This window comes from Procambarus clarkii, chromosome 15 (assembly GCF_040958095.1).
Source record: "Procambarus clarkii isolate CNS0578487 chromosome 15, FALCON_Pclarkii_2.0, whole genome shotgun sequence".
Taxonomy (NCBI): Eukaryota; Metazoa; Arthropoda; class Malacostraca; order Decapoda; family Cambaridae; genus Procambarus; species Procambarus clarkii.
This window is the reverse complement of record NC_091164.1, coordinates 46,587,095-46,599,594: the sequence shown is the minus strand read 5'-3', so window position 1 is coordinate 46,599,594 and position 12,500 is coordinate 46,587,095. Positions and strand designations below refer to the sequence as shown.

Genomic DNA, 12,500 nt, shown 5'->3' with positions numbered 1-12,500 from the left:
TGAGGGCTGGGTGCGTCGTCGAGAGAGTGCTGTGAGGCGGCTGGGGACAGGGAGGAAATTCAGAGACGACCTCACTGTGGCTCGGTGAAACCGTCGAGTAGATCTTTCAGGTGGCTGAGGGCAGGAAGGAAAAGCAGAGGCGAGGACTTGGGGGGGTAGGGGGTGGGGTAGGGCTCTGGATGGGTGAGGGGAGGGGGGGTGTTAAGGTGGGTCGCCGAAAACGGAGATTCGACCTCAAACGGCGGGCTAGGATCCGTCCCTGATCCGACACAGAGACAGAACGGAGAGACGACCCACTGTGGCAGGGTGTGGCGTCGAGAGAGTCCTGTGGGGCGGCTGAGGACAGGGAGGAAACGGAGAGACGACCCACCGAGGGCTCGGTGCGTCGTCGAGAGAGTGCTGTGAGGCGGCTGAGGACAGGGAGGAAACGGAGAGACGACCCACTGAGGGCTGGGTGCGTCGTCGAGAGAGTGCTGTGAGGCGGCTGGGGACAGGGAGGAAATTGAGAGACGACCTCACTGTGGCTCGGTGAAACCGTCGAGTAGATCTTTCAGGTGGCTGAGGGCAGGAAGGAAAAGCAGAGGCGAGGACTTGGGGGGGTAGGGGGTGGGGTAGGGCTCTGGATGGGTGAGGGGAGGGGGGGTGTTAAGGTGGGTCGCCGAAAACGGAGATTCGACCTCAAACGGCGGGCTAGGATCCGTCCCTGATCCGACACAGAGACGGAACGGAGAGACGACCCACTGTGGCAGGGTGTGGCGTCGAGAGAGTCCTGTGGGGCGGCTGAGGACAGGGAGGAAACGGAGAGACGACCCACCGAGGGCTCGGTGCGTCGTCGAGAGAGTGCTGTGAGGCGGCTGAGGACAGGGAGGAAACGGAGAGACGACCCACTGAGGGCTGGGTGCGTCGTCGAGAGAGTGCTGTGAGGCGGCTGGGGACAGGGAGGAAATTGAGAGACGACCTCACTGTGGCTCGGTGAAACCGTCGAGTAGATCTTTCAGGTGGCTGAGGGCAGGAAGGAAAAGCAGAGACGAGGACTTGGGGGGGTAAGGGGGTGGGGTTGGGCTCTGGATGGGTGAGGGGAGGGGGGGTGTTAAGGTGGGTCGCCGAAAACGGAGATTCGAACTCAAAAGGCGGGCTAGGATCCGTCCCTGATCCGACACAGAGACAGAACGGAGAGACGACCCACTGTGGCAGGGTGAGGCGTCGAGAGAGTCCTGTGAGGCGGCTGAGGACAGGGAGGAAACGGAGAGACGACCCACCGAGGGCTCGGTGCGTCGTCGAGAGAGTGCTGTGAGGCGGCTGAGGACAGGGAGGAAACGGAGAGACGACCCACTGAGGGCTGGGTGCGTCGTCGAGAGAGTGCTGTGAGGCGGCTGGGGACAGGGAGGAAATTGAGAGACGACCTCACTGTGGCTCGGTGAAACCGTCGAGTAGATCTTTCAGGTGGCTGAGGGCAGGAAGGAAAAGCAGAGACGAGGACTTGGGGGGGTAGGGGGTGGGGTTGGGCTCTGGATGGGTGAGGGGAGGGGGGGTGTTAAGGTGGGTCGCCGAAAACGGAGATTCGACCTCAAATGGCGGGCTAGGATCCGTCCCTGATCCGACACAGAGACAGAACGGAGAGACGACCCACTGTGGCAGGGTGAGGCGTCGAGAGAGTCCTGTGAGGCGGATGAGGCACAGGGAGGAAACGGAGAGACGACCCACCGAGGGCTCGGTGCGTCGTCGAGAGAGTGCTGTGAGGCGGCTGAGGACAGGGAGGAAACGGAGAGACGACCCACTGAGGGCTGGGTGCGTCGTCGAGAGAGTGCTGTGAGGCGGCTGGGGACAGGGAGGAAATTCAGAGACGACCTCACTGTGGCTCGGTGAAACCGTCGAGTAGATCTTTCAGGTGGCTGAGGGCAGGAAGGAAAAGCAGAGACGAGGACTTGGGGGGGTAGGGGGTGGGGTTGGGCTCTGGATGGGTGAGGGGAGGGGGGGGTGTTAAGGTGGGTCGCCGAAAACGGAGATTCGACCTCAAACGGCGGGCTAGGATCCGTCCCTGATCCGACACAGAGACAGAACGGAGAGACGACCCACTGTGGCAGGGTGAGGCGTCGAGAGAGTCCTGTGAGGCGGCTGAGGACAGGGAGGAAACGGAGAGACGACCCACCGAGGGCTCGGTGCGTCGTCGAGAGAGTGCTGTGAGGCGGCTGAGGACAGGGAGGAAACGGAGAGACGACCCACTGAGGGCTGGGTGCGTCGTCGAGAGAGTGCTGTGAGGCGGCTGGGGACAGGGAGGAAATTCAGAGACGACCTCACTGTGGCTCGGTGAAACCGTCGAGTAGATCTTTCAGGTGGCTGAGGGCAGGAAGGAAAAGCAGAGGCGAGGACTTGGGGGGGTAGGGGGTGGGGTAGGGCTCTGGATGGGTGAGGGGAGGGGGGGTGTTAAGGTGGGTCGCCGAAAACGGAGATTCGACCTCAAACGGCGGGCTAGGATCCGTCCCTGATCCGACACAGAGACAGAACGGAGAGACGACCCACTGTGGCAGGGTGTGGCGTCGAGAGAGTCCTGTGGGGCGGCTGAGGACAGGGAGGAAACGGAGAGACGACCCACCGAGGGCTCGGTGCGTCGTCGAGAGAGTGCTGTGAGGCGGCTGAGGACAGGGAGGAAACGGAGAGACGACCCACTGAGGGCTGGGTGCGTCGTCGAGAGAGTGCTGTGAGGCGGCTGGGGACAGTGAGGAAATTCAGAGACGACCTCACTGTGGCTCGGTGAAACCGTCGAGTAGATCTTTCAGGTGGCTGAGGGCAGGAAGGAAAAGCAGAGACGAGGACTTGGGGGGGTAGGGGGTGGGGTTGGGCTCTGGATGGGTGAGGAGAGGGGGGGTGTTAAGGTGGGTCGCCGAAAACGGAGATTCGAACTCAAAAGGCGGGCTAGGATCCGTCCCTGATCCGACACAGAGACGGAACGGAGAGACGACCCACTGTGGCAGGGTGTGGCGTCGAGAGAGTCCTGTGGGGCGGCTGAGGACAGGGAGGAAACGGAGAGACGACCCACCGAGGGCTCGGTGCGTCGTCGAGAGAGTGCTGTGAGGCGGCTGAGGACAGGGAGGAAACGGAGAGACGACCCACTGAGGGCTGGGTGCGTCGTCGAGAGAGTGCTGTGAGGCGGCTGGGGACAGGGAGGAAATTGAGAGACGACCTCACTGTGGCTCGGTGAAACCGTCGAGTAGATCTTTCAGGTGGCTGAGGGCAGGAAGGAAAAGCAGAGACGAGGACTTGGGGGGGAAGGGGGTGGGGTTGGGCTCTGGATGGGTGAGGGGAGGGGGGGTGTTAAGGTGGGTCGCCGAAAACGGAGATTCGAACTCAAAAGGCGGGCTAGGATCCGTCCCTGATCCGACACAGAGACAGAACGGAGAGACGACCCACTGTGGCAGGGTGAGGCGCCGAGAGAGTCCTGTGAGGCGGCTGAGGACAGGGAGGAAACGGAGAGACGACCCACCGAGGGCTCGGTGCGTCGTCGAGAGAGTGCTGTGAGGCGGCTGAGGACAGGGAGGAAACGGAGAGACGACCCACTGAGGGCTGGGTGCGTCGTCGAGAGAGTGCTGTGAGGCGGCTGGGGACAGGGAGGAAATTGAGAGACGACCTCACTGTGGCTCGGTGAAACCGTCGAGTAGATCTTTCAGGTGGCTGAGGGCAGGAAGGAAAAGCAGAGACGAGGACATGGGGGGGTAGGGGGTGGGGTTGGGCTCTGGATGGGTGAGGGGAGGGGGGGTGTTAAGGTGGGTCGCCGAAAACGGAGATTCGACCTCAAACGGCGGGCTAGGATCCGTCCCTGATCCGACACAGAGACAGAACGGAGAGACGACCCACTGTGGCAGGGTGAGGCGTCGAGAGAGTCCTGTGAGGCGGCTGAGGACAGGGAGGAAACGGAGAGACGACCCACCGAGGGCTCGGTGCGTCGTCGAGAGAGTGCTGTGAGGCGGCTGAGGACAGGGAGGAAACGGAGAGACGACCCACTGAGGGCTGGGTGCGTCGTCGAGAGAGTGCTGTGAGGCGGCTGGGGACAGTGAGGAAATTCAGAGACGACCTCACTGTGGCTCGGTGAAACCGTCGAGTAGATCTTTCAGGTGGCTGAGGGCAGGAAGGAAAAGCAGAGACGAGGACTTGGGGGGGTAGGGGGTGGGGTTGGGCTCTGGATGGGTGAGGAGAGGGGGGGTGTTAAGGTGGGTCGCCGAAAACGGAGATTCGAACTCAAAAGGCGGGCTAGGATCCGTCCATGGTGTGGCACCAAGAGAGAATGGCGAGACGACCCACTGTGGCTCGGTGTGGCGTCGAGAGAGTCCTGTCAGGCGGCTGAGGGCAGGGAGGAAACCGGAGATGGGGGGGAGGGAGGTGCAAACCTGGACTGTTAGGCGAGCGGCTTACTCCCGCCGTTTACCCGCTGGACCTCGTCCAGTCTCCGGCAATGCTCCGGCACAGAGAATGCCTGGCCTGGCGTGACGGCCTGCTCCTGCCCGGTGTGTGGCGGTCGCGCCAGCAGTGTTTCTCGTGTAGCATGCGAGCGTTGCCGGTGTCGTCGGGAGCCGGGATATGTTCTCGAACAAAGTTACCTGAGCGAGTGTGCCTTTCTCCCTGTCGTCAGCTCGGGTCTGGTCGAATTGGGCCGGTGGCGCCGAAGAAGTTACCACCGGAGACCAGGGTCCAGTGGCTAGAGCCGGGCCCAACGGCTATTGCCGAGTACCTTCCTCCGATGCAGGAAGAAGGTGTGTTCAGTCCCGCGGAAATCGTACGGCGGGTGCCGAATTTACCAGTGGCCAGCCGGGTCCAGGAGCTAGAGCCGGATTTGTCGGCTACTGCCGGGTAACCTACTTTGGATGCGGGTGCTGGGGTGGTCGGCCCCGCGGAAATCGGACGGCAGGCGCCGAAGATACCAGCGGCGAGCCGGGTCCCGGAGCTAGAGCCGAGCCCATCGGCTATTGTTGAGTAGCCGTCTTTGCCGGCAGAGCTGGCGTTTTCAGTCTCGTCGAAATCAGACGGCGGGCGCCGAAGTTAACAGCGGCTAGCCGGGCCCCAGAGCTAGAGCCGGACCCAGGGACTAAAGCCCAGCGGTGTGCTTCCGGTTGGGCGTTTGCGTTTTCAGTCTCGCGGAAATCGGACGGAGGGCGCCGAAGTTACGTTTTGCCAGCCGGGTCCAGTAGCTAGAGCCGGGCCCGGGGACTAGAGTCCCGCGTCGGCCTCCGACCCAAGTGCTTCTGTTTTCAATCTCGTCCAAATCGGACGAGGGGTACGGAAACGGCACAACTTAACCCGGGTCCAGGGGCTAGAGCCGGGCCCGGCGACTAGAGTCCCGCGTCGGCCTTCGGCCCAAGTGCTTCCGTTTTCAATCTCGTCCAAATCGGATGGAGGGTACCGAAACGGCGAAACGTAACCCTGACTCCCTTGCAAGTGCCTGGTCCGGTAACCCTATTGTCCTTCAAGGCTCTCAGACCTGAAAGGAATTGGGAGGCAAGTTCGGCATTCTGGCCGAAATCGAGCGCCGGAGTGTACCTTTTTCCAGAACTGGGACATGGTACATCAGGGGTTTTCGTGCTTAGACCACAGCACAGCGAGAGCTGGGCGACCATTTGAGCTCAATTTGCACGAAGTGACGACATCACCTTGACCCATTCGATATATATAGGGGAGACCTGGTGTCTGTGGCACCTTTCTCGTGGGTAACCTGCTGTCTTAGGGGACCATGCGAGGGAGACTACTGACAACTACCTGCGTCTTGGCGACATTCTAAGTCTCGTTGTTGCCAGAGGGAAGGAGCAAATGTTTTCCATTGTTTTGGTGCGTTGGCTACTTTCCCTTCCCCCATTCCACGGTGCTGGTTCTCGGTTCCGGTGCGGTAGCGAACTGTTTGCCGCAGACGTTTACCGGAGTAAATGGGGAACCAGCCTTTTACCTGTCGCGGGGTACATATGCCGAGGTATTTGGAGTCCGGTGTGTGAGTGACCGACCATTGCGTTCTGTTAGACATACGTAACATTAGGCGAAGGCGGCCCTCCTTGCACATGTCGTGTGGTTCCAGAGCCAGGCATCTCGGGTCCGGTGTGCGCGTGCGACCGATCTTGTTCATGTGTTAGACATACGTAACAGTGGGCGAAGACGGTCGGCGAAACTCGCGCATGTCGTGTGGTCCGAGATGGCCTTCCATGCACATTAGATATAGCTATATAAAGGGGGAGACTCGGTGGCTGGCTGACAACTACCGGCGTCTTGGCGACATTGTGTCTCGTTGTCGCCAGAGAGAAGGAGCAAATGTATTCCATTGTTTTGGTACGTGGGCTCCTTTCTCTTCCCCCACTGTTAGGGCGCTGGTTCTCGGTTCCGGTGCGGTAGCGAACTGTTTGCCGCAGACGTATACCGGAGTAATTGGGGAACCAGACGGTGTTTTGCCTGTCGCGGGATTGGATCACAGGTTCTGGGTTCCGGTGCGGTTGCGAACTGCTTCTCGTTCACCGGCGCCAATGGGGAACCTGCCTGTCTGTCGCGGGGCAAATGCCACATAGGCTGAGGTATTTGGAGTCCGGTGTGTGAGTGACCGACCATTGCGTTCTGTTAGACATACGTAACATTAGGCGAAGGCGGCCCTCCTTGCACATGTCGTGTGGTTCCAGAGCCAGGCATCTCGGGTCCGGTGTGCGCGTGCGACCGATCTTGTTCATGTGTTAGACATACGTAACAGTGGGCGAAGACGGTCGGCGAAACTCGCGCATGTCGTGTGGTCCGAGATGGCCTTCCATGGACGTTAGATATAGCTATATAAAGGGGGAGACTCGGTGGCTGGCTGAACCTACTACCGGCGTCTTGGCGACATTGTGTCTCGTTGTCGCCAGAGAGAAGGAGCAAATGTATTCCATTGTTTTGGTGCGTGGGCTCCTTTCTCTTCCCCCACTGTTAGGGTGCTGGTTCTCGGTTCCGGTGCGGTAGCGAACTGTTTGCCGCAGACGTATACCGGAGTAATTGGGGAACCAGACGGTGTTTTGCCTGTCGCGGGATTGGATCACAGGTTCTGGGTTCCGGTGCGGTTGCGAACTGCTTCTCGTTCACCGGCGCCAATGGGGAACCTGCCTGTCTGTCGCGGGGCAAATGCCACATAGGCTGAGGTATTTGGAGTCCGGTGTGTGAGCGACCGACCATTGCGTCTTGTTAGACATACGTAACTTGCAGGCGAAGGCGGCCCTCCTCGCACATGTCGTGTGGTTCCAGAGCCCAGGCACCTCGGGGTCCGGTGTGCGCGTGCGACCGATCTTGTTCATGTGTTAGACATACGTAACAGTGGGCGAAGACGGTCGGCGAAACTCGCGCATGTCGTGTGGCTCGAGAATTGCCTTCAATTCCTCCCTGGAGTGAGTAGTTTGTTTCGGCAGCAGCTCTCTCTCCACACAACCCCCCATCATCCTCCTTCCCGCAAGAGCATGATCCCGATGCTCGATGCAAACTGAGAACTGTCACTGCACACGCTGCGGCATCTCGGGTCCGGTGCGCGAGGCGAACTTGCATTCTGCTAGACATACGTAGCATTAGGCGAGAGCGCCCGTAATCGCGCACGTCGTGAGGCTCGAGAGGCCTTCAAAGCAGCGCCTCTGTATTGTGTCACGACGATTCCTTCCGATCTCCGTGCGATCACTTCTCCAGCCTACGACTGCACATCGAGTCAGCTATCGATCGGTCTGTGTGCATGGGAACAGAGCACCAACCTTCTTCCATGTCATGGGAAGGCTGAACAAAAACACTGTGGCGTCGCCTCTCTCCACCAACGAGGAGGCGACAAACCACACGGCACCTCGGATGCATTTCCGACGGTTCCTTTCATATAAAAGGGGTGACGCCGAGGAAAATAAGACTCGCGTCCCTACCAAAACGAAAAAGACCACCACCACCACCTACTCACTTACTACTGCTCCTCCTCCTGTTTTTCCAGCTTGCCGTGTTGAATGACGACAATGACGAGCAGGAGTAATCTCGGCGGGGTAGTTATGATCGTTCGTCCACGCGGAGTAACTGCTCTCCTCCGCCTCTGTTCGTCTAACGTATCGACATAACGCCATACTGTCGGGCTGCTAGAGAGTCCATAGTGAGATTTAACTTGCAAAGCAGGATTAAAACGCAAAACCGAGGGGAGCGAGGGGTGTGTGTGTGTGTGTGTGTCTTGTGTACTATATATCCGTAGTACTGTTGAGCTACCTGGTTGATCCTGCCAGTAGTCATATGCTTGTCTCAAAGATTAAGCCATGCATGTGTAAGTACAAGCCGAGTTAAGGCGAAACCGCGAATGGCTCATTAAATCAGCTATGTTTCATTGGATCTGTAAACCCACTTACTTGGATAACTGTGGTAATTCTAGAGCTAATACATGCATCACGTCTCTGACCGCAAGGGAAGAGCGCTTTTATTAGTTCAAAACTGGTCGGGCCTCGGTCCGTTAACCCACCCGTGGTGAATCTGAATAACTTTTTGCTGAGCGCACGGTCTCCGCACCGGCGCCGCATCCTTCAAGTGTCTGCCTTATCAGCTTTCGATTGTAGGTTATGCGCCTACAATGGCTATAACGGGTAACGGGGAATCAGGGTTCGATTCCGGAGAGGGAGCCTGAGAAACGGCTACCACATCTAAGGAAGGCAGCAGGCACGCAAATTACCCACTCCCGGCACGGGGAGGTAGTGACGAAAAATAACGATGCGAGACTCATCCGAGGCCTCGCAATCGGAATGAGTACACTTTAAATCCTTTAACGAGGATCTATTGGAGGGCAAGTCTGGTGCCAGCAGCCGCGGTAATTCCAGCTCCAATAGCGTATATTAAAGTTGTTGCGGTTAAAAAGCTCGTAGTTGGATCTCAGTTCCGGACTGACGGTACACCGCCTGGTGCTTACTGTCACGCTCCGAACAGCTAACTAGCCCCGCCGGCTCGCACGGGGTGCTCTTCATCGAGTGTCCCGAGTGGCCGGCACGTTTACTTTGAAAAAATTAGAGTGCTCAGAGCAGGCTACTTTAATGGCCTGAATGTCTATGCATGGAATAATGGAATAGGACCTCGGTTCTATTTTGTTGGTTTTCGGAACCTGAGGTAATGACTAATAGGAACAGGCGGGGGCATTCGTACTGCGACGCTAGAGGTGAAATTCTTGGACCGTCGCAAGACGAACTACTGCGAAAGCATTTGCCAAGGATGTTTTCATTAATCAAGAACGAAAGTTAGAGGTTCGAAGGCGATCAGATACCGCCCTAGTTCTAACCATAAACGATGCCAACTAGCGATCCGCCGGCGTTATTCCCATGACCCGGCGGGCAGCTTCCGGGAAACCAAAGTCTTTGGGTTCCGGGGGAAGTATGGTTGCAAAGCTGAAACTTAAAGGAATTGACGGAAGGGCACCACCAGGAGTGGAGCCTGCGGCTTAATTTGACTCAACACGGGGAACCTCACCAGGCCCAGACACCGGAAGGATTGACAGATTGAGAGCTCTTTCTCGATTCGGTGGGTGGTGGTGCATGGCCGTTCTTAGTTGGTGGAGCGATTTGTCTGGTTAATTCCGATAACGAACGAGACTCTGGCCTATTAACTAGTCGACGGATCTCCAGCAATTGGTGTCCAGTTCGCAACTTCTTCTTAGAGGGATTAGCGGCAATTCTAGCCGCACGAGATTGAGCAATAACAGGTCTGTGATGCCCTTAGATGTTCTGGGCCGCACGCGCGCTACACTGAAGAGATCAACGTGTTCTCCCCCTCCGAGAGGAGCGGGTAACCCGTTCAATCCCCTTCATGATAGGGATTGGGGCTTGCAATTGTTTCCCATGAACGAGGAATTCCCAGTAAGTGCAAGTCATCAGCTTGCGCTGATTACGTCCCTGCCCTTTGTACACACCGCCCGTCGCTACTACCGATTGAATGATTTAGTGAGGCCTTCGGACTGGCGCTCTTGGATGTTCTACCCCTCGCGTCTCGGCGCAAGGGGTTCTCGCCTCGAGCTGACGGAAAGATGTCCAAACTTGATCATTTAGAGGAAGTAAAAGTCGTAACAAGGTTTCCGTAGGTGAACCTGCGGAAGGATCATTACAGTTTGTGACGCGAGAGCTGCAACCATCGGCTCGTCGTCGTCGTTCGAGTATTCTTCAATGCGAAGAAGGCAAGGGTAGCCTTGGGAGCCGCACCCAATTGCCGTGGGAAAGGAGAAAGCGGATAAACGGCGGGGAGATCAACACCCACTGTGAGACAATAACAGGTCTGTGATGTCGGACTGACATGACATGTCAGTCAGTCCGACCGGCGCAGGTCACAGTCCTAGCGCCGTATACTGCTTTAGAGTCGTCTGTTGGGGCTCGCGACACCCGTCACCGACATCTTTCTTCCTTGTCCCCGGTCGCTCAGTGGCTTCCGGCACCCACACCATAGAGAGAAAGCAGCAGGCGAAGACGCTACTGCTCCTCTCGTTGACAGGGCCGGCGCCTGCTACTCTGGCGGCGTCTAGTGCTGGGTTTTCCTTGACACGCTTCCCAGTGGGCCCCTCCCTCCCCGCCTTCACTCTACTGTAAACGTAAATGTACGTGTGCGGCAGAGGAGGAAAAAGGGGAGAGAGAAAAAAAGCATTTTATGTGTCTTCTAACCAAAGTCGGGCTCTTACCAGCCCTATCAAACCCCCCATACATTACGTCCTCCTATGATGGAGTGATAGACGGCCGACAGGCCTTAATAAAAACATATACAACTCTTAACGGTGGATCACTTGGCTCGTGGGTCGATGAAGACCGCAGCTAACTGCGTGTCGGTATGTGAATCGCAAGAATACCAGATACATCGACAAGTCGAACGCACATTGCGGCGGCAGTCCTGATATGTGTACTGTCGCCACTCCTGCGCGAGGGTCGGAATAACATCCATCGGGCGAGTAGCTGTTGCGGCCTCCATATTCTGCTCTTTGGCAGGCTCAACGATGCGCTTTGGCCTGCTCTGGGGAACGACGCCCGCCACTGCCCCCCGAATGAGAAGGCAGGAGGCAAACCGGGAGTCCCCCTAATATTTGACAAACGAGCCCCTAGCACACCTCATCATGCTGTGAAAGAAAGACGCTTTTCGTCCTATTTCTGCAACAGAGGCCTGCCGCCCTTTGAGTGAGAAAACACTCGACGTCTGCTGCGGATCCGATTGTCCCACAGACGTGCAGCAAGCAAAGCCGCCAGTTTCCACCCCTCCGTGGACTGGATGGCACAACACAAGGGTATGGCTAGAGGACCGGGTCGGAAGCGACATGCCATGCGTCGCCGTCCAGAGGTAGTAGTGTGCCAGGGAAATTGAACGCTTGAGGAACCTCCCGCCTATCACACACACTCTCTACGGACCGACTCAACCGGATTTCATTTACTTTGGCCTAGCAGAATTCGAGAGAGAGAAGAAATGGTGCCAATAACGCTCATGAACGAGTAAATTACACCAGTACACAGGTGCATGTATGAGAGAGAGGCGTGTGCGCACAGAAGTAGTGCTATACTACTACTGTTGTTATTATTATTGTTACAATTTCGTTGGCATGTGTGCACCCTAGTGGTAGCCGCTGCCACAGTTGTGGGGCCTATAAGCAACGCTTGCTGAAACCGAAGTGACGGCGTGTCTGGCGCAAGCCGTCAGACGGCCAAATTCGGATTTTCAGTGCGTTGGCTGGGGGACAGTAACAGCCGTGGCATCATCAGCAGCAGCCGCTGTGTTTGTTGCTGGTGTGGTGCGAGGGAGCGACCGCCTGTCGTCATGACGGAGGAGGTGCTGCTCCCGTGCTGTGCTTTGCCCCTCAGCAAAAGGCGTAGCCAGAGTGCTCGCCGACGGGTGGCGTCCTTGATTGATCAAATCAAAATGTGTGTGACTGTGTGTGTGTGTTTTTGCGCCGAGACCGCCCCTCGAGCGATGATCGATGATCAAATAAAATTTTAAACCACCAGCGCACGAAAAAAAAAACCCACCGTCGACCTCGTGTCGGGAGAGACCTACCCGCCAAATTTAAGCATATTAATAAGCGGAGGAAAAGAAACCAACAGGGATTCCCTTAGTAAGGGCGACTGAACGGGGAAGAGCCCAGCGCATAACCTCGTGTCTTAACCGGCACGAGGGGTGTTGCGTTTCGGAGGGTCCGGCACGCCGTCCCATACCGCCTAAGTCAAGCTTGAAAGCGGCCACTACCCATGGAGGGTGACAGGCCCGTGTGGCGGCGCCCGCGAGGGCATAGATGGGGCGGTCGGAAAGGGCCTCTCTGTAGAGTCGGGTTGCTTAATAATGCAGCCCAAAGCAGGTGGTAAACTCCATCTAAGGCTAAATATGACCACGAGACCGATAGAGGACAAGTACCGTGAGGGAAAGTTGAAAAGAACTTTGAAGAGAGAGTTCAAGAGTACGTGAAACCGTTAAGAGCCAAACGGGTGGAACCTCGAAGGTCGAACTGGGGGATTCAGCTCGTCGGCTGTCGGCTGGGTGGGGACGTAACAAAGCGA

At 57.4% G+C, this 12,500-nt stretch overlaps 3 non-coding genes across 3 annotated transcripts in view; all 3 read left to right on the top strand.

Annotated features, from left to right (window-relative positions):
• The first annotated feature begins 8,211 nt into the window (after window positions 1–8,211).
• LOC138365164 (small subunit ribosomal RNA) lies at window positions 8,212–10,083 on the top strand. The gene has a single exon (XR_011228710.1). It is a non-coding gene; the product is annotated as a small subunit ribosomal RNA (ribosomal RNA).
• A 647-nt stretch (window positions 10,084–10,730) lies between these two features.
• LOC138365158 (5.8S ribosomal RNA) lies at window positions 10,731–10,892 on the top strand. Its single transcript, XR_011228704.1, has one exon. It is a non-coding gene; the product is annotated as a 5.8S ribosomal RNA (ribosomal RNA).
• Window positions 10,893–11,978: 1,086 nt separating this feature from the next.
• Window positions 11,979–12,500, top strand: part of LOC138365168 (large subunit ribosomal RNA) — a 4,358-nt gene continuing 3,836 nt past the window's right edge. The window contains exon 1 of the ribosomal RNA XR_011228714.1: window positions 11,979–12,500. This exon is cut by the window's right edge and continues 3,836 nt beyond it. This is a non-coding gene — a ribosomal RNA (large subunit ribosomal RNA).